Here is a 21,254-nt window from a genome sequence, read left to right on the forward strand (position 1 = left end):
CTGCTCAATTTATAATAGCTGGGAAATGGAACCAGCCTAGATGTCCCTCAACTGATGAGTGGATAATGAAGATGTGGCACATTTATACAATGGAGTTCTACTCAGCGGTAAAGAAAAATGAAGTTATTTTTAAGTTTTTATATTATATAAAATTTAAGTTTTTATATTTATATAAGTATTTATATTTGAAGTTTTTTTAAATTTGCAGAAAAATGGATGGATCTGGAAACGATTATGCTAAGTGAGGTAATCCAGGCCCAGAAAGCCAAGCGCCACATGTTCTCCCTCTTATGTGGATCCTAGCTACAGATGATTGGGCTTCTGTGTGAGACGGAAAATACTTAGTAGCAGAGGCCAGTAAGTTAAAAAGGAGATATGAAGGGAGGAGGAAGGAAGGGAAGAGGGTACTTAATAGGTTGGTATTGTATATATGTAAGTAGAATGATTGAGATGGGGATGTAATATGATGGAGAGTGTAATTTCAAAGGGGAAAGTGCATTACCATGAGATATTTTTTTTAAAGCTTTTATTTATTTATTTATTTATTTGAGAGCGACAGACACAGAGAGAAAGACAGATAGAGGGAGAGAGAGGGAATGGGCGCGCCAGGGCTTCCAGCCTTTGCAAACAAACTCCAGATGCATGTGCCCCCTTGTGCATCTGGCTAACGTGGGTCCTGGGGAATCAAGCCTCGAACCAGGGTCCTTAGGCTTCGCAGGCAAGTGCTTAACCGCTAAGCCATCTCTCCAGCCCCATGGGATATTTTTTATAATCATGGAAAATGTTAATAAAAATTGTGAAAAGATAAATAAAGTAAAATAAAATTTAAAAATATTAAATATAAATAGATAAAATTATTTTTCATAAAATTAATCTTATTCTTAATATTTGATATTGTTTAATGTTAAGAATTTTCAATATTTTTCTGAGTTAATTAATATTTGTACTGAAAAATCATCAATGCTGACAAAGTCACTTCATGATAGGAGTATATTTAGGGTCATTTCAGAAAGTATTGAAAATTCTGCCCCAGCCCCAGGGCAAAATTCATTTAATACTTTTTAATGAAAATCAAACCAGTTTCTCAAACAACAAATTTTTTAAATCAAACGTTTTAACACAATACAACCCTAAAATATACTCATTTGATTAGTGCTGAAAATGATGGTAGGGAAGTTAGAATTTTTATTTTTTATAATTAAACAATTTCATTTCTATAAGAGCAGAAAATTTGAAGTTTATACATTAAAAACAGTGAAATTCATAATGAACTATAGTCTGATCCTTGGTGTTTTGTGACATGACATGTTTACTGCAAAGTACTGAGAACCAACGGGCAGTGAAGTCACACAGTGTCACATGGATGAGTATGGCAAGAAACACTTTTGATTCATTCCACTTTTGATCTTGAATGAATTTTTGATTACTTTCCATTCAGAAATTTTTTACTCTTACTGTTTCACAGTCCCCAAATTCGGTTATCTGCATGGCTTTGTACCACACACTTTGAGAAGCTATGGTGTCAGAGATACAACTTTAAGTGTTGCTTCCATGATGTCTTGCACAAATTACTTGGGCTTTCAGTGCCACAGCTGAATGATACATGTGAAATAGAAACATAATAGTACCTCTTTCACAAGGAAGCTGATAGTATTAAGTGTGATCAAGCATGTGAACTGGCTAGCAAGGTGTCTAACACAGAATAAGAGACTACAAAGTGTTTCCTTCTGTTTCCACTGCATTTGCCATAAAGCAGCAGCCCTGGGGCCTCAGAGCTAGGTTTCTAGGGTGAATACCACTGGAAACCTCCATATCCTGTCCTTCTTTGTTGGCATCTTGTGTTGCAATGGTGCAAAGCACTATTTGTCCAATGCTGAGCAAGGAGTGCTGGAAATACATTTTTTCTCCTTATGGACTCCACCTCAGACTTCAGCAGACAATGGGTCAGGCATGACCACGCAGAGAGCAGAATGGTAACTAGGAGAGAAGCGGAAGTGAGTTACTTCCCTACAGAGGAGATCAAGACTATACTGAACAGTGTTCAAGAAATAATTTGTGAATTAATGGGCTATTGGTCCTTTCCAATGTTATTGGATGCAGGGAATCTTCAATAGTTTTCTGAGTTAATATTTTTATTTTACAATCAACAAGACCAAACAAGGGTTGATGAAAAACTTTAAAATTAATTAATATTAACATATATATGACAGATTTTAGTCTGTTAGTAAAACTTAATAACCATAATTTGTCAAAGTTTATTTCTGAGCTTGCCAATCAAAATTACTTTTTCCTTATTGCTAGTCTTTATTGTGATGGATTTTGTAGTTAACATCCAAAACACTGTGTTATCTGTGATTAACATGTCATGGTTGGTAATTTTGCTTGCTTTGGGGTTACAATGTAGAAAAACAACTTACTGTTACTCTTAACCTATGTTTAATAATTCTGAGAAGGAAGTTCGGATTTGGGGGAAAAATGGATGAAAAATTGAGCCAGGTTTAGGAAACTAGTGGAAAGGAAAACTGTGGTTTGTCTTGATTAAAAACTTAGCATATTCCAGTATCTGTAAGAATAAAATAGTTTCATAAAATTTCCATGACAATACACCTAGGGTTAATGCCCAGTGATACCTTTAGTTGAGAGCATGCCACACTTATATTGTCAGCTTTAATGATAATAAAATTGTCATTTCTGATTCTTGTTCTATAGTACATGCCAGTGAATAATAAATGATATCATAACTATAGTGCCTTGCAAATTATATTTGGTCAACAATACTTCATTTGTTAAATTTCACATCTTATATTTGCCAGCTAATGTTCACTTTTAGTCAGTATCTTCATACTTATTATTATAATGAAGTTATAATATCTATCTTAAACAAATTAACATTCTTGGTATTTAGCTTGTAATCAGCACATACATTTTGTCATGATTTTCTAGATTTGGTCTTTACTAACACCGTAATTATTTCCGTTATTCTGTGTATTTCCATATTTTACCATATTGAAATAGAAAGATAATACTCAAAGATAATTTTCAACTATGAGAATCTTTTATTCATCATCAAATTTTACATGTTTTGATACTTGCCAAATACCATTGGTTGGATAATTCTTTTTTCAACTCTTTTAATTGATAATTTCCATAAATATGAAAAATATACCACGATCATAATCTATTCCCACAACCCTCCTTTTCCTCCTTCTCAAATCTCCCCTCCCTGATCCTTTCTTATTTCCAACTAGCCTCTCTTTTATTTATATATTTATTTTGGCTTTTAAAAAAGATTTTTTTATTAGTTATGTGCATAATGTGTATACAGCCATGTTGGTACCATCGTTAGCCTCCCTGTCCTCTCCTCTCTGCAGGGAACCTCCTTGTTGGGGAATGTGGGTTGTGAATTGTAGGGTTAGTCATCAGTTATGGGTAAGAGGTAATGTCTCTGTGCATAATGTCCCAACATGTAGCTCTAACCATCTTTCCACATCCTCTTCTGTGAATTTTCCTGAGCCATGATGGGTTTATTTTAGGTCTACTTCAATGATGAGGTCTTGGGAGCCTCTATGTCTATGGATATCTGGTTTGGTAGGAGTTGAGTGTTCTCTGTGTCTAGCTCCTTCACCCTTGTTATGGTTCTAGAATTCCCCAAGAAAGCAACACTCTTTCTTGTTTCCTCAATTACTCTTAGTTTCAGCTGGGGCCCTGGTGAGGTGTAATGGGCTGATTCTCTCCTCAGGATCTGCGTCCATCTGAAAAAGAGAAGCAAGTTCTCAAATGGAGAGTGAAGTCAGCACTAGATAAATGGGATAACCATTATTATTTTAGAGAGTAGTTAATAGGTGTAGGCCCCCTTGTAGCCCATGTTTGGTGGGAGCTTGATAATGGAGAGCAGGCTCATGTTTTGGATATGGTTCTGACTTGTTTCCCAGATCCAGATATGGGTTTCATTCCACTAAGGGGATCAGTTAGCCCAATCAAGAGCAGTTGGTTATTGCCCACACCTGTGTGCCACTCTTGCATTTGTGTGAGCATCACATCAGGTTGTTTGCTGCTGGGTAGCTTAGACCATGAGTTTCTTGGACAGATGTTGGTCATTTTCTCTGAGTCACTCATGTAGTACCTTCTGGCACTAGACAAGCTCACTCTCTGGGGACTGACTCTCTTCCCAATTCCAGCCAGGTCACTCCATGGTCCGTACCAACAGCATATGGTGTCTTTGGCAGTAGGGTATTCCCACTAACCTTTGGTGGTTCATCAGGTACTCTGACAGAAATTTGTTCTCTTTTAAGAAACTTAGGTCTCTCTTATCAACAGCTCATTGTGGATATTAACCACATGCTGGTACTGGAAGCTTTAGGCCAGCACCAAGGAAAAGAGGGAAGAAAAAAGGTAATATAAAAGAGATAGAAGAGGGAGAGAGATAAAGAGAGAGTGAAACAGGAGAAGATTAAGGTTAGTCTTCATCATATTCTCTCCAGGGCCTTGTGATTCAGGTGTTCCCTATAAGGGCATGATGAAGGTTCAACCATTTAATCTGTTCTCTGAGATGTAGAATTTTATGTTACCATTGACATTTGGGTCCAGTTTTTTTTTCCCCAACCCCACCCTTACACTCCCTTCCTGTCACACCCTCCCTATTGTCCAGTCCTCCAGAGGCTTATTAGGTATGTCAGCATCTTAAGCAGATTCAGGTTAGGAACCACAGATGAGTGAGACCATGTGACAATTATTTTTCTGTGATTGGGTGAGTTCACTGAAAATAACTTGTTCCAGGTTTGACCATTTTTCTTCAAATTTCATTGTATAATTTTTGGTTACTGCTGGTATAATTCCATCATGTAGATATACCACATCTTGGTTATCCATTCATCTTATGATGGACATCTGGGTTGATTCCAGCTCTTAGCTATTATGAATTGAGCACATATCAACATGGTTGAGCAAATCTCTTTGAACTGTGGTGTGGAGCTTTAATGGTAAATGCCCAGTAAGGGAATAACTGGGTAGTTGGTAACTCTATAGTCACCCTTTTTAGGAGTCTCCATGTTGATTTACATAGTGTTGGATCATTCTTAAAGGGTCAAGACAATAGGCACAAACTGGGGGTGGGCATCATTGGTGGGCTCCTTATGCCTCCATAAGCTTAGTTCCTGATCTATCTTCAATATAATATTAAGTGTTAGAGAAAAGACTCATTGTCTGGTATAGTATATGTTGATTATTTATCAAATCATCTATCTCTGTTGATCTTTAAGATGGGGTTTCACTCTGTAGCCCTGGCCTGGAACTTTGTGATTTTCCTACCTCAGTGTCCTGCATTTGGAGATTACAGGTATGAGCCATTGCTCATGGCAATTTTCCCTTTAGATTCAATAGATAGAGATAAATTGTGTAGAGTTAGGGGACCTTACATATAATATCTAATCATTTCCATTTCCCCATTAAGTTGGCATGATTATGTTTAGTGAATTATCATATAAGGCAATTGGCTCAGAGAACTTAAGTCAGTGACTAGTCATCAAAATTATTTGGTAAAATTAGGGCACAAACACTATTTTCTCATTCCAGATCCAGTGTTCCTAGCACTTTACCAATGCAGCCACAAACCTCACTTTCTCTTTGAGGGAATAGTACTTGTTAACTAAATCAGAGTAAGATCTCGATATGATTCAATAGAGAGGCCCTGACATGGATTTTAGGTAAAATATTCTTTACTAAGGCTATCCACCAGAAGCAGGAGAAGCTGAGATTGTAATTCAACTGTAAACCTCTCCTAATAAAGGAAATTCCTTACTTTCATCAACATTTAAGAGCAGCAGTCTCTAACTAGAGATAAGATCTTGTTATGGGTTGGATGTCACTTGGGTTGCTAATATTAAGGGCAAAGAGAAGGTGTTAGATAGGCTAGAATGTCATAAATAAGGGCTTCATCTGGTTCTCCTGTCCTGCTCAGGCTTCCTGCTTTCATCAGTGTGCTTGGCAAGACAGGAAACTATAAAAGGATGTGGCTATAGCACCAGCATCTGGTATTTTAAAGAAATAGCAGCTATAACCTAACAGTACCAACCCAATGTTTCAGATTTCTAGTCCTGCCTTTGACTGTGGGTTGATTGGTTCATTAATTCATTTATTCTTCAATTAATTAACTCATTCATTCATTCTTTTTTTCCTGTTGTACATTTGCACTTTCTTTTTAAATATCTATACCTACATCTATCTATCTATCTATCTATCTATCATCTATCTATCTATCTATCTATCTATCTATCTATCTATCTATCATTAGTTTTGTACTCAGCGAATACAATCAATTTGGTACCATTATTAGGCTCATCCTTGACATACTCCCTCCCCTTGAGCCCTTCTTGTTGAGGTATATGGGTCATGCATTCTGGAGTTAGCCCACAGTTATGGGTAGGATAAATGTCTCTGTGTATTATGACCCAACCTGTGGCTCTGACATTCTTTCTGCCCCCCCTTCTGCTCTAGCCCAGGCTAGCCTGGAATTCACTCAGTAGTCTCAGAGTAGCCTCGAACTCATAGCAATTGTCCTACCTCTGCTACCTGAGTGCTAAGATTAAAGGCAGGTGCCACTACACCCAGCTACATTCATTCATTCTTACTCATTCATATATTGTACATCTAATGAGCCCTTACTAGATTGCAAACACTCCCAGCCATTGGGAGGAGAACCAAGCCAAAACCAGAGATAACTGGTTTTTATTCTCATGCTTATGTACTAGCAAAGAATCAGAAAAGAAAAAAAAATCCAAACCATGGAAATGTCCCATGAGAAGAGTGCTTCCAACACACTGGGGAATAGATGAGACTCTCATGAGGGACCTGGCCCTGGTCATTGTTAATCTACACTTTATCATGCCATGAGTCTATCTTGTCATAGTGTCACATTTACAAAGATAAGTCTGACCTCCAAAGTTAATAAGAAATTAATTAAAATTTAGTGGCTTCCTTCCAAATCAAAAAAGAAGTATTTTCTATGGAACACGTGGACTATATCTATTAGGCACATACTCCATGTGAAGACTAGAACTTTGTGGGTAGAAATTACTAATGGCCCTGATTTATAAATAAGGGTTTTGAGCCAGAGGGATCTAAGCTTAAGTCAGTTGGTCACACAGGTAGTAGGTAATGCAAATATTCAGACCATAAACAGGCAAGACTTAATGAAAATTGAGTTTTTCTTTTCTGTTCTTTCTCTACCTTTTAAATATAAATTTCCCAAAATATTATTCCTCAAATTTATCTACATATTTTCTCTGCTTCCCTTGCTCTTGCCTTGTCTAGCTTGGACCTTAATTAACTTGTCAGTCTGTTATCACAAGTAAGAAGCTTTCCTCCCATTAAGAAGATATGTATATAAGCCGGGTGGTGGTAGTGGCTATTCTCCCTTGAGAAATCAGAATATCTTGGTATCTTCACTTGAAGATCCTTTATAATTTTATCTTTTACATCACTATCACAGATGAATCAGAGGAATAGGACAAATGTGTAGAAAAGAATGGTCTAGGGCTTTCGGGTAAGATGGCAGCATAGGGGCCATGCCAAACCAGCCTAGGGAGGGATTTAAGCAAAACCCCAGCAAAATACACTCTTCTTCTGGAAGGTGAAGGAGTATAGGTTATTCATAGACACGGTACGAAGCTAGTGAGACCAACATCCCCAGAAAGGAGGAAAATGGCCATAGTCCCACTGAGGCACTCGTGGCCCATGATCTAGGCACCTACCCAGCGCCTCCTCACCAGGCATGGAGAAGCAGCAGAGAAAAAAGCAAACAAACAAACAACCAGATTTTTCAACTTCATCAGTGTTCTTGCAAAGTTAAGAAATCTGAAGGAAAGACAGCTGAGATAAACTAAAGAGCTACCGAAAGTGAGAGCAACTCCAGAAGGAAGAACTCTCCCATCCCCCACCATCAGAACTCCAGCATTCAGCCCCCAGTGGCAGTACAGCCAGCAAAGCTGATAAAAACTCCAACTACACACCACAACATGGAGGGACTGAGGTGGGCACTCAGCATTGGTGAGATTGGAAGCCATACCAAAAGGTAATGAGGCTGACTGACCAAAACAAAACAAAACAATAAAACACAAACGCCTGCCTTGGAAGAGCTAATCTCTCTTTCCTTCTGAGGGCAGGTTATGGCTTATATATTCTTGGTTTGCTTTACCATTTTCAAATACCTGCATTTGGGGCTGAATATTGTTGCCTTTGGTGCTTTCATATTGACAGAGCCTCTGTCTTTTGCCTGTCATTATTGAGGGCAGGGTCTGATCCAGATCCAGATTGACCTGGAACCATATTCAGAACAGAAACTTCTACTTCCAGCTGACAAGATTAAGGATGTAGAAGAACACACACCCTTAGGGATTTTGACTTTATACGACTATCTGTTTGTTTTAATCCCCACAATTTCATATGTTGTGCTGCTTTTTATTGATTGTGTATTTTACTTGGTTGAAGTATAGAATTTTCCAGTAAGTTATTCCACCCAGTCAACTAGAATACTTGCCTAGCAAGCAAACTCAACACTTGGGATAACTTCTACGGATTGATTGAACTCATATCCTGTGGGAATATAGAGGTGGATTGTCACATCTGGGAACATTGCAGATAAGTAGAAAACCCAAGCATCAAATCAATTCAGGATGCAAAAGTCACTACAATATAATACAAGAAATTCAAAGAATCAAGACAACACATTCAGACCATAAACTATAAATCCATCAGCAGTGACAAACCTACAGCCAACATAATACTAAATGGTGAAAAGCTTTTCCACTAAATTCAGGAACAAAACAAGGGTATCCGCTGTCTACACTCTTATTCAATATAGTATTGGAAGTCTTAGCCATAGCGATCAGGCAAGAGACATGCATAAAAGGGATACAAATTGGAAAAGAGATAAAATTATCACTATTTGCAGATGATATGATTCTGTATATAAAAGACCCTAAAAAGCCTTCCCGCAAACTGTTAGAGCTGATAAATACTTTTAGCAATGCAGCAAAATACAAAAATAGACACCAATCAGTAGCTTTCCTATATATGAACAACAAATATGGAGAGGATGAAATCAGGGAATCTCTCCCATTCACAATTGCCTCAAAAAAATATAAAGTACCTAGTAATAAACTTAACCAAGGAAGTGAAGGATCTGTAAAAGGAGAACTTTAAAACACTCAAGTGAGATATTAGAGAACACGGTAGGAAATGGAAAAACATCCCATGTTTTTGGATTGGGAGAATCAATACTGTGAAAATGTCAATCTTACCAAAGAAATCTACATATTTAATGCAATCCTCATTAAAACTCCAATGGCATTATTCACAGGAATAGGAAATAAAAAAACAATCCTAATATTCATTTGGATGCCCAAAAAACCTTGAATAGCCACAATGATTTTGAGCAACAAAAATAAGGCTGGTGGTATCACCATACCCAATTTTAAGCTATATTACAAAGCCATAGTAACAAAAAATAGCATGGTATTGGTACAAAGACAGACATGTAGATTAATGAACAGAATAGAATATCCAGATGTTAATCCACACAGCTACAGCCATCTGATTTTTGACAAAGTCCAAAAATATTCATTGGAGAAAAGACAGCCTCTTCAACAAGTGGCTAGATATTTAGATATAGAAAGATGAAAATAGATCCTTGTCTTTTTCCAAGCACAAGAATCAAATCCAAGTGGATCAGGGACCTTAATATCAGATCTGAAACTCTGAAATTGCTAGAGGAAAATGTAGGGGAAGCCCTTCAACATATTGGGATAGGTAATGACTTTCTGATCACAACCCCAATTGCTCAGGAAATGAAACTGCTAATCAACTACTGGGATCTCATGAAAGTACAAAGCTTTTGTACAGCAAAGGACACTATGAATAGAGCAAAGATACAATATAGAGAATGGGAGAAAATCTTTGCTGGCTACACATTTGACAGAGGATTAATATCCAGAATATACAAAGAACTCAAAAAAATAGAACAATAAGAAATCAAACATCCCAATCAAAAAATGGGCTATGGAACTAAATAAAGACTTCTCACCAGAAGAAATATGGATGGCATACAAGCATCTGAAAAAGTGTTCAACATCCATAGCCATCAGAGAAATGCAAATTAAAACTACCTTGAGATTTCATCTCTCTCCTGTCAATATGGCTACCATCCAGGAAATAAATGACAATAAACATTGATGAGGATGCGGTAAAAGCAGAACCCTTCTACACTGTTGGTAGGAATGTAATCTGGTACAGCCATTATGGAAATCAGTTTGTAGGTTCTTGAGACAGCTAAAATAGTTTCCATATGATCCAGCTATAACACTCCTAGGCATATATCCTAATGATTCTTCTCACTACCTTAGAAATACTTTCACAACCATGTTTATTGCTGCTCTATTCACAATAGCTAGGAAATGGAACCAGCCTAGATGTCCATCCACAGATGAATGGATAATAAAATGTGGTACATCTGCACAATGGAGTTCTATTCAGTGGTAAAGAAAATTGAAATTATGAAATTTGCAAAGAGATGGATGGATCTGGAAAGGATTATTCTAAGTGAAGTAACCCAGGCTCAGAAAGCCAAATATCACATGCTGTCTCTCATATGTTGATCCTAGCTACAAATCTATAGGGTTGTGTGTGATCTGGAACCAAAAATCAGTAGCAGAGGTCCATGAGCTAGAAAAAGGCTATAAGTGAGGGAGGAGAGGGAAGGTCTTAAGGGGATAATATTGTATATATGTAAGTAGAAGAACAGATTACAGGAAAGGGGAAGGCCTAAGCTAGGTCTCCTGAGTCACAAGGCCCTGGAGTGGGCACAATGAAGACTGACCTTAATCTTTGACTGCTTCTCTCTCTGTCTCCATCTTCTCTCAACTCTTTTATATTACTTATCTTTTTCTTCCTTCTCTTCATGGGTACTGACCTGAACTCCCAGTACTAGCAGGTAGCTATCATCCACAATGAGCTTTTGATCAGAGAGACATATAAGGTTTTCTAAAAGAATGACATATTTCTGTCAGAGTACTTAGTGACCCACCAAAGCTTAGTGGTAAGAACCTACTGCTGAAGACACCATATGCAGTTGACATGTAACATGGAGTGACATGGCTGGAAGCTGGAAGAGAGTCAGTTCCCAGACAGTCAGCGCATCTAGTTCCAGAAGGTGTCACATAGGTGACTGGGGGATAATGACCTATATCTTTCCAAGAAACTCATGGTGTAACCTACTTTGCAGAAAATAACCTGTTGTGATGCTCACACAAGTGCAATAGTAGTGCATAGCCATTGTGAGAAACCAACTGCTCTTGACTTGGCTAATTGATCCACTCAGTGGAATGGAGCCCATAGCTGGAGCTGGGAAACAAGTAAGAACCATATCCAAAAATGAGCCCACTCACCATTATCAAGCTACCAGCAATCATGGGCTACAAGAGGGTCTACACCTATTAAATTCTCTCTAAAAAAATAATGGTTATCCCATTTATCTGATGTTTACTTTACTCTCTGTTGAAGAATCTGATTCTCTTTTTTAGATAGACACAGATCCTAAGGAAATAGCCACCCCATCATACCTCAAAAGGGCCTCAGCTGAAACTAAGAATAGTTGGTGAAAGAAGAAAGGGTGCTGTTTTCTTGTTGAACCCGGTACCAGCACAAGGGTGAAGGAGACTGACACAGAGAACAATCAACTCCTACTAAATCAGATATCCAGAGACACAGAGGCACCCAAGATCTCAACACTGAAGCAGACCTAATATGAAACCAACATGGCTCAGGGAAATTTGTGGAAGAGGGGGCAGAAAGAATGTCAGTGCCACACATTGGGTCATGATACACAGAGACATTTCCTCCTACCCATAACTGAGGGATAACCCCATAATGATTGATCCATATACACCAACAAGGAGGAGCCAGGGGGAGTGGGGAGAACAGGGAGGATACTAACAATGGTACCACCTTGACTGTATTCACTGAATACAAAACTAATTTAAATAAGAAAATAAATAAACGAGAGAGAGAGCCTAATTGAGAATGGAAGGGAATATGATGGAGAATAGATTTATGAAGGGGAAAGTGGGGGGGGGGGAGGAAATACCATGATTTGTTGTCTGTAAGTATAGAAGTTGTCAATAAAAAATATATATATTAGCCGGGTGTGGTGGTGCACACCTTTAATCCCAGCACTCGGGAGGCAGAGGTAGGAGGATCACTGTGAGTTCAAGGCCACCCTGAGACTACAGAGTAAATTCCAGGGTCAGCCTGGGCTACAGTGAGACACTACCTCGAAAAAACCAATATATATATATATATATTAAAAAAAAAAAAAAGGAGCCAGGTGTGGTGGTGCATGCCTTTAATCCCAGCACTCTGGAGGCAGAGGTAGGAAGATTGCTGTGAGGTCAAGGCCACCCTGAGACTACATAGTGAATTCCTGATCAGCCTCAGCTAGAATGAGACCTTGCCTCAAATAAAACAAACAAAAAAATTGGTGTATTTAAGGGGGAAGAAATGGAAAGGTACTGTGTGAAGAGGTAGCACAGAACCAGAAAGTATTGAAACCTACTCAATGTGTCCCAGAAGAAAAGGGAAATGTTGAGAATTGTTTGTACTCTGTCCTACATCATTCCATGTTGTATGCCTTGCCCTGAGAGACTCCATTTTTAAGCTTCTTTTCTGGGCTTCATTTTGAGGATAGCTGATGATGGCTCTGGTCCTAGGTGGACATATAAGTAATACCATTTTTCTAGCACCCCCCACGGGGTAGAATTTATATGCCAAAATAACTTACTACTAAAAGTATAAAGGTGGAAAGATAAATTCATAGTAAAAAACTGGTACCTGATAAATTTATCAAGGTAAATTTGGAGTATAGTAATAGCCATAATAGAATCTTATCAGGAATACAACCTGAAAAGTTATTAAGCATACTAGGCTGAGAAAAGGGTGCAATAAGTGCACCGCCATCACCTGGGCTCCGGAAAGGACAGATTACCTAACATTACCATGGTGATGTCCCCTCCCCCAACCTATCATCTGACCACCCACTGTGAGTGTCAAAGGCCAACAGAGGGAGAATTCCTAACTATCCCAGGGCTTCAGTTTGGCTTGCTCCTCGCTGTTGACGTGGCCTACTTGTCTCAGCCTCTTAGGTGCTTCATTTCTATGTTAAGAAAATGCACACACTGAAGATTATTTACTTGCCCTTCTAGCTACAGCTTGTTCCTGACTTGAACAGCCTGTCCTATGAATCTGGGTGGGAACATGGTGTGGGAGAGGTCAGATGACAGAACATTTAGCAGGAGCATGGTTTATATTACTTTCTGAACTCACCAAATAATTTTCCTGCCTCACCAAATAATTTTTACGAGCAAATGTAGGATGCATTCTCAGATAGTTAATTAAGGCAGATGCACAGAGAACAACCTGTGGGCTTTCCTTGGAGTCATCAGGGGTTTGCTCAGACTCTAAATCTGGGGGCGTTATCCATACATAATTTAGTATCTTGGCATGTTACTTGAGATTTAGGACTCTGGGCTACTAATTAGCTATCCAGAGCCAAGAAGCTCGCTCTCTCTGTGTATTTCTTGCTATATGCATAAAAGCATAATCATGAATGATATTTAGGGTCTGATGTTCTGTCTGGGATTTTGCATGTACAAACCTGAGAAGCAAGCTGTATTTAGGTTTGGCATTGACTACAAAATGGAAAGTTTAAAGAAGCAATGTTTGTTACACATTCAGAATGATGTTGCAATCAGAAGATAAATTAATTAGGTTAAATGACAGTCTCATGTATCCACAGAAGCCACCAGGAGACCCAAAGAACATGACTGTTCTAGTATAGAGTTGGTAGATCCTCCCTGACTCTGTCTTCCTGCTTCATTTACCACATCATGACACTGAGGCATTTAAATGTTGAGACTAAACCGGAGATTGAGATTAAATTGAACATTTCTACTACTGTCTAGCAGAGGAGTCAGCCTTGCTCCTCAGTATCTGAATACCTGTGAGAAAGACACTAGTTCATTCATTGCTCACTCATGTCCTTTGAACATTGATCCTCCCCTCTTACCTAACCACCGTCATTTTCCCCCAGCTTTATGGGTAAGGTATAAGGAAGTAGCCCATGGACATGGCCAGATTGAGACCCAGACTGTCACTCACTCACTTCCTGTGTCACTCTACCATCTTACACAATTTACTTAATTCATAAACTCTCTTCTATAAAAGTGGGCAAAAATGGCCTCAAAGGTTTGTTCTGAGGATTAATTGTAACAATGTGCATAGCACTCATAGCATAGGGACACAAACTAAGTACCAGTGAAATTATAGCTCACCATCTTATTTATATTACACTTATTAGTTGGCTAGGAGTAAAGAGTTGTGCTCAGAAGACCATGTGGTTCACCACAGAGATCATTTGCAAATGCAATTCAGCCTTTGAGAGGGCAAGAAACTTTAGTTTATCTTTTTTTTTTTCTATGCCTCTTTGATCATCTCTTTGTCCAGACATTAGGACCAGCATCATGTAGACTGATGTTGAAGAACAAGCCCACTTCTTTCTTACAATGTCCCTAAGATACAATTCAATGGATAGTGAGAAATGTTTGGAAGAGAAACCCTTTCTTGAAAGGTTTATACCATCATAAGTTGGAATAAGGTCTCAATCAATCTTTCTCATTGCCCGTGGAGGCTCCTTCATTGCAGGGGGGAAAGTCATTAGGTTCTCCTCAAGCCAGGATTCCCCAGGCACAAGGGAGAGAAAGTTGAAAGCAGAAACTGACACTGGGCACTCTCACAGAGAATGGCCCTGGTCTGTCAGAACCCATGTGGCTATATAGGCTCCTGCTTCTGTGTCCATTCCTGCAGCCCAGCTGCTATATTCCTCTATCCCCTGTCCCAAGTTGTCAACTGTTCTAATCTTTCCAATTTTGGCTATTTGAATTCCCCAAGGAAAACCCAGTTGTTCCATTGTTCATCATCTGAACTTAAGGATCATTTCTCATGGCTGGACAAAGCAAAGACATTGAATTGAAAATCACAATCATCCGTTTGTTTGATTTAGCCTTGAGTAGAGTTATAGTCAGCGACAGAGGTGACATTGTATAGAGAACCTCAAGCAAACAAAGAATCTCTCAGTCATAGTATTCTGTTTTCTCCAGGAGTTAGTTTTTGCATCTCCTTTAAAATCCATTATAAATCAGCTACCTGAAAGACACTCAGAATAGAAACATTTGTCAGTTTCAAATGAAGATGTTCTAAAAAGATTTTTATACTTTCTGGATATTGTTATAACGTGAATGCTGACAGTTTATTTGCAAGAAATTTCCCAAGCTATTATGATTTATTGCTATATAGCCCTTAACCTTCAATGTACAATACTTGTTTACTTACAGGATATGGGAAATTACAGCTATGTCTTGTGTGTTTGTTATGGGAAATTTAAATTTACACATCTAATTTATAGTAGTTAACCCTTTGACTGCTGTGTTCCTGGTCATGTTTTAATTAATTTAATCAGAACAAAAGCCTATTGAGTTTATCTTCTAGTTGTGGGGAGGTGGAGAAACAAATACCTACTTTTGCCTCTATATAGTCATGGTATAGTTTACAGTAAATGCTGTATAAGGTTAGGAAGATGGTTTGGTGGGTAAGTGGGATGGCTACACTCACATAAAGTCTTGGGCATGGCTGTGCATACCTATAGCCCTAACATTGAGGATGGTGGAGATAGGAGTATCATTTATGTTCCCTGTGCAGTCAGCCTGGCCAAAGAAAATAGGGAGTTCCAGGTTCAGTAAGAGACTGTCTCAGGGGAATAAGGTAAATGAATAATGAAGGAGGACACTTGATGTTTTCCACATGTGTGTACATGGGGCACATGTATCTGTACAAAGATGCACACATACCACACACACAGACTGTACACAAACAAACAAGTGGTGCATTTATATAGATAGTTTGAAGACTTCCAAACACTTTCACTGTTACTATTTTGACCCAAGCCACTATCATCTTTGGTCTAGATTTTTGCAAAATAACTTCTATCTGCTCACGTGTTTTCCCCTTTCCTTCCTGTAGTTCATTGCCAGGTTGATGTTGATACAATAAGTCTGATCTGACTTATGTTTCCTACACCACTCAGAGCAGAATTTAAAGGCCCATACAGTCAGTGTGTGCCTCCCCCATGACCTTCCCTCTATCTTTCCTCCCCTTACTCACAGCATTTTAGCCATCCTGACCACATTGGAATTCTTCAGACACAGGAGGAGTATTCCTGCTCCCTGCTCAGATACTTTCATTGTTCAAGTATTTATTCAAAGGACATTTTGTTGTGTGGCTTCCTCAGCCATACTTTCTCTCCCTCTAAGTCACTAATCACTCTATCCCTTTTCCCTGATGTGTTTTCTTTTATAGAAATTATCTCGTATTTATTGTGTTATTCTCTGTTTTCCTTCATTAGATAGAGATTCCATTAGAGTAAGAATATCTTCTCATCAACTCCTGCCTTGTTCTGCTGAATTTCTAGCACCTAGAATAATTCCTGACATAAGCAATATTTGTTTAATAAATGCCTAAATGAAAATATATCTCAATGTGTCAGTTAATAGAGGTTACAAGTATCCTATTGATTGGTTGATCTTGTGTGGTTGTCCTGCAGGGTCTATATGATAATGTAGTTCATTTACAAAGAATGTGATGATGCCAGGATTGATATGCATGGCTAAACTACTTTGAATAAAGCTATGGTTTACATAGTAAGTTAAAGTTATAGGAAAACTTTATATGGAGACACAAGCCTAGAGTTTCCTCAGAAAAATGGAAAAAAAAAAAAAAAAACACCTCAGGGACCCACAAAAGTGAAAAACAAGTATACTACTTTAAAGCCATCAACAGGGAAATGTCCCAGAGCCTCTTAGTGATTAGTGAGCCTAATATGCACTGTGTTTTTTTCAATACACTGATGGTAATGTTTAATTTATAACTTAAACAGAGTAGAAGAGTAACAATACCAATAATATAATAGATCAATTATAATAATATATTGCAATGACAGTTATGTAGCTGTGATCTCTCTCTCTAAAGAATCAAGACAAGCCCCAATATTTTCAGATTGATTGATTGTAGGTCACCAAACATACATAAAACAAAACCCTAGATAAGGTGGAAGGCACCACTGAGGACAATTCTCGTCTTGTAGGTGACCAGACTGATCCAAAGTGGGTGGTTAAATTCACATTTATTCCACCTCCTAGAAAAATTGCTCATGGCACCTCATTCAAAACCTGGGTCATTGGGCTGGAGAGATGGCTTAGCGGTTAAGCGCTTGCCTGTGAAGCCTAAGGACACCGGTTCGAGGCTCGGTTCCCCAGGTCCCACGTTAGCCAGATGCACAAGGGGGCGCACGCACCTGGAGTTCGTTTGCAGAGGCTGGAGGCCCTGGCGTGCCCATTCTCTCTCTCTCCCTCTATCTGTCTTTCTCTCTGTGTCTGCCACTCTCAAATAAATAAATAAAAAATTAAAAAAAAAAAAAAACCTGGGTCACAGGTTACTAGCTGAGCTGTTTCTCAATGAGCTATCAAGCCCACCAGAAATATAAGAGGTACAGAAAGAGCTTCTTTGTTTTCTTTATTTTTATTTATTTATTTGAGAAGGACAGATAGAAAGAGAAAGAAGCAGAGAGAGAGAAAGAGAGAGAGTGTAAACAGTTGCATTGAAAGGATAAAAGTTGCCATATTTCTGCTGCTCTGTTTTCTAGCTGCTTTGCTAACTTGCCTTTTTAAGCTTCTGTAATATGGCTTGCTTGCTACTGCACTGAATCACAGAACTGCCATTTTGCAACTGCCTCCATTTTGTAAAAAGTATACCATAAGGACCTGGCCCTTTGTACGCCCTACCCAATCAGAGGGACCCTCACGAGCCCGCCTCGTGGGCCCCACCCAATCAGCGGAACCCACGGCTGAAAAGCCCCTATGACTCTGCATACCTATAGTTTTCAGCCTTTATAAGCTGACCAAACACGTGGCTAGGGGCTCTTCACCTTTCCTCCTGTGAGAGGAATCTGTGTTGAGCCCCGATGCATCGGATTCAATAAACCTCGTGCGGTTTGCATTGAGAGCGTCCTGCGTGAGTGTTCTTGGGGTCCCGTAGACAGCCCTGAGCGGGGACCCCTCCGGGGAACCCCACATTTGGCGAGCCAGCCAGGAGTCTCTACAGGACCCCAGACCTCATCTAGGACCCCTCAGAGGTAAGAGGCGCCTCCCGTCTTGTCTGTGTATGTCTGTACTTTTATATCTGTCCTCTGGAAAAATTCTCGATTTCAACCGGTTTCAGTATCTGGATGCCTTCCCTTTGGGTGCTCTGAGTTGGGGCTGACGGGCCTGAGAACCACCACCCAGCAATCTGGAGGACGCTCCTGATTGCCCCCAGGAGACAGGTTTTTCTGTCTCCTATCTGAAGAACTCGGATCGAGTTCGCCTCTGTCGGGAAGCATCATGTGGGTCCCACTCGCCGCCATCTGCTTCAGTTTCATTTTTACTCGAGCAGCGATTGGGCCACCTTTGTCTCTTTGTTCTCGGTGTTCTCCAGATCCTTTTGTTCTCCTATCTCTTTTATTCCCCTTCCAACATGGGACAGACTATCTCAACCCCTTTGGACTTGACTTTAGCTCACTGGACTGATGTTAAGAGCTGAGCTCATAATTTATCTGTTGAAATAAAGAAAGGAAAATGGCAAACTCTATGTGAGGGAGAAGGGACTATGTTTAATGTTGGATGGCCCCGAGGAGGGACCTTTAACCCAGATCTTACCAGGGGATGATCCAACTCAGAGACCTCTGCCACCCCTACAATATTGGCCTTTCTCCTCCGCAGACCTTTATAATTGGAAGGCCAACCACCCTCCCTTCTCGGAGGACCCCTCAAAATTAACTGCACTCATGGAATCCCTAGTTTTCTCCCACCAGCCCACATGGGACGATTGCCAGCAGTTACTCCAGACCCTCTTCACGACCGAGGAGAGGGAACGTATCCTGTTGGAAGCCAGAAAGAACGTCCCTGGTGACGACGGGCGCCCAACGTGGCGGCTCGAGGCACGGACCCCTGCTGGACGGAAAGCCCCCAGCACATGAGCTCCGGGGTCACCGCTTCTCCGCCCAAGAAGACGGCAAGACCTGGTAAGTTTTCCCTCTTCATTCCGTCCCATCAAGATGGGCCATTCATTGTCTAAAGAGGCTTCTTTCATAAAGGATTTAAAAGCCTCTCTCAGAGAGCAAGGAATACGGGTAAAGAAAAAGGATCTTATACAGTTTTTTATTTTTGTTGATAAGACATGTCCATGGTTTATGATTGATGGACCTAACATTCATCCCAAGAAATGACAAAGGGTTAGTAAAGAATTAAATCAAAAACTTACTACTGAAAAAAATGGCAAAGAGTCAACACCTCTGTCTCCTGTGTGAGATATGTGTCGACCCCAGAGCTCTGGTTTCCTGAATAAAGCCTCATGCTTTTGCAGCAAGTTGGGTCTCCTGTGTGTCTTTGGGTGCATGCTATCTCGAGACTTGAGTGAAGGTCTCCCTCTGGGGGCCTTTCAATTGAGGACTCGTCCAGGGATTTGCACGTCCACCCAGGACTCCGGAGACCCCCTTGGAGGTAAACAATGTAAATGTCTGCAGCGCTGCTTGTCTGAGTGTTTGTCTGAGTGTTTGAGTGATTTCTGTTGCTCTGATCTGTTTTAATTTCGGTTTGGGCAGCTGTTGTTCAGGACCGTGAGGACCTGACAATGGTGGTTGGCAGGACCACAGGCTGCAATCCTGGGGGATGCCCCAGGATCTGAGGAGAGTCAGGGTGGCTGACAGTCTCCTATCTGGTAAAGGAAGATTGTGTATTTCTCCTTCAGGAGAAACCACGGAGGCATCTTCCATCTGAAACTGCATTTGGTTTTCTGTTCTGGACGCATTGGAGGTGTCACAGTTTTTGGTTTCTTTTTGTCAGTATCTATTTTGTGTTTGTTTGTGGACTCTTGTTTCTAGTTATGGTACAGACTGTGATGACCCCCCTAACTCTGACGGTATCTCATTTCTCTGAAGTTAGAAGTAAGGCTCATAACTTATCTGTAAAAATTAAAAAAGGTAAATAACAGACTTTCTGCTCCTTTGAGTGGCTGCCAGAGGGAGCATTTGATCTAACCATTATTTCTGCTGTTAAGAATATTGTTTTTCAGAAGGGACCCATTCTCACCCAGATCAACAGCCATACATCCTGGTCTGGGAGAGCCTAATGATGGATCCCCCGGCATGGGTCAAGCCCTGGATCCACCCCCGCCACGGTCAGGCTCCCAAGTCCTGGCAGTGGCCCAACAAGCCACGAGAAAACCAAGCCGAATGGCCACAGACCCCTCGGCTCAGCCCAAAATATATCCTGAAATAGAGGACCCTCCCGAGTGGCCCTCTGCCCCGATTCCATCTCCCCCACCTTAGCCCCCTGCTCTCCCCGCTCCAGCTTTGGCTGAGGGAGGAGGAGATGGGCCCACTGAAGGGACTAGAAACTGAAGGACCTGATTCTACCGTATGAGCCTTTGGTCCTCCCCCTGACCTAGCATGTCTCAGGCCCAAATGAGCAGCCTACCTAGCTCCCAAATGAGATTGATGTGGGATTCCCTCTCACCCGACCTGAATGGAATTACAACTCAGCAGAAGGTAGGGAGCAACTGACAGTCTACCACCAGGCTCTGATGGCAGGTCTCAGGGGAGGCTGCTTGCCGCCCCACGAATCTGGCTAAAGTAACCTCCCTCTATCTTTTTAGAATGCTTGATGGAGGCTTCCCAGAGATATACTCCTTTTGACCTTACTTCTCCCGGTCAACAGGCAGTGATAACAATGACATAGATAAGGCAGTCCACTCCAGACATTAAAAGCAAGACAAGAAAGGAACTTAGATAGGATATTGGCTACAGTGATTAAAAAAAAAAGAAAAAAAAAAAACCCGAGGGCTTTAGGAAGCCCCTTGAGAAGGATCAATGTACGTATTGCAAGGAAAGAGGATGTTGGGTTCGCGAATGCCCCAAAAGGAAAGAAACTGGGAAGGAATTTTTCAATGTTGGGACATAGAGTGCTTGTTAAAAATGTCTTTTGAGTGGTACTTAGATCAGAATGTTAAAGTATGTAAATAAAGATGTGTGGATATAAAAATATATATATATATATATATGT

Source organism: Jaculus jaculus, chromosome 10, assembly GCF_020740685.1.
Source record: "Jaculus jaculus isolate mJacJac1 chromosome 10, mJacJac1.mat.Y.cur, whole genome shotgun sequence".
NCBI lineage: Eukaryota > Metazoa > Chordata > Mammalia > Rodentia > Dipodidae > Jaculus > Jaculus jaculus.